Raw genomic sequence first — 907 nt, forward strand, 5'->3', positions numbered from 1 at the left:
ATTCCCTTTTTAATTTTTTTCGCGCCGCTTGCAAAACAAAACGCACGTGTAAGTAATATATTTACCGTGTTTTATTATTTTGCACGAGTGCGGTAAGTCATAGCTGGGTGCTCACGATTCACGGGTCCAGCGTCGGCGTTGTGGCGCGGCAAGCGTGCACTGGTGCGGTTGAGAGGGAGGGGTGGAAACCGCGTTAAACTCGTCTCCGTAGTTGAGAGGGAGCGGCCAAAGCAATGTGCAATCGTCTTTGTAGTGGAGCTGGGAGGGGCAAGGATAAGGGACGAAGACCGGGGTAACATGTCGGATGCGATCATACCAGCACTAAAGCACCGGATCCCATCAGAACTCCGAAGTTAAGCGTGCTTGGGCGAGAGTAGTACTAGGATGGGTGACCTCCTGGGAAGTCCTTGTGTTGTTGCATTCCCTTTTTAATTTTTTTCGCGCCGCTTGCAAAACAAAACGCACGTGTAAGTAATATATTTACCGTGTTTTATTATTTTGCACGAGTGCGGTAAGTCATAGCTGGGTGCTGACGATTCACGGGTCCAGCGTCGGCGTTGTGACGCGGCAAGCGTGCACTGGTGCGGTTGAGAGGGAGGGGTGGAAACCGCGTTAAACTCGTCTCCGTAGTTGAGAGGGAGCGGCCAAAGCAATGTGCAATCGTCTTTGTAGTGGAGCTGGGAGGGGCAAGGATAAGGGACGAAGACCGGGGTAACATGTCGGATGCGATCATACCAGCACTAAAGCACCGGATCCCATCAGAACTCCGAAGTTAAGCGTGCTTGGGCGAGAGTAGTACTAGGATGGGTGACCTCCTGGGAAGTCCTCGTGTTGCATTCCCTTTTTAATTTTTTTCGCGCCGCTTGCAAAACAAAACGCACGTGTAAGTAATATATTTACCGTGTTT

The 907-nt window shown here is 50.7% G+C and overlaps 2 non-coding genes across 2 annotated transcripts; both read left to right on the plus strand.

Moving 5' to 3' along the window:
• Positions 1-302: 302 nt before the first annotated feature.
• LOC123179276 (5S ribosomal RNA) lies at positions 303-424 on the plus strand. Its single transcript, XR_006490244.1, has one exon. It is a non-coding gene; the product is annotated as a 5S ribosomal RNA (ribosomal RNA).
• A 297-nt stretch (positions 425-721) lies between these two features.
• On the plus strand, positions 722-840 carry LOC123179275 (5S ribosomal RNA). The gene has a single exon (XR_006490243.1). It is a non-coding gene; the product is annotated as a 5S ribosomal RNA (ribosomal RNA).
• The last annotated feature ends 67 nt before the right edge of the window (positions 841-907 follow it).

The sequence above is a fragment of the Triticum aestivum genome, unplaced genomic scaffold (genome assembly GCF_018294505.1).
Source record: "Triticum aestivum cultivar Chinese Spring unplaced genomic scaffold, IWGSC CS RefSeq v2.1 scaffold142121, whole genome shotgun sequence".
NCBI lineage: Eukaryota > Viridiplantae > Streptophyta > Magnoliopsida > Poales > Poaceae > Triticum > Triticum aestivum.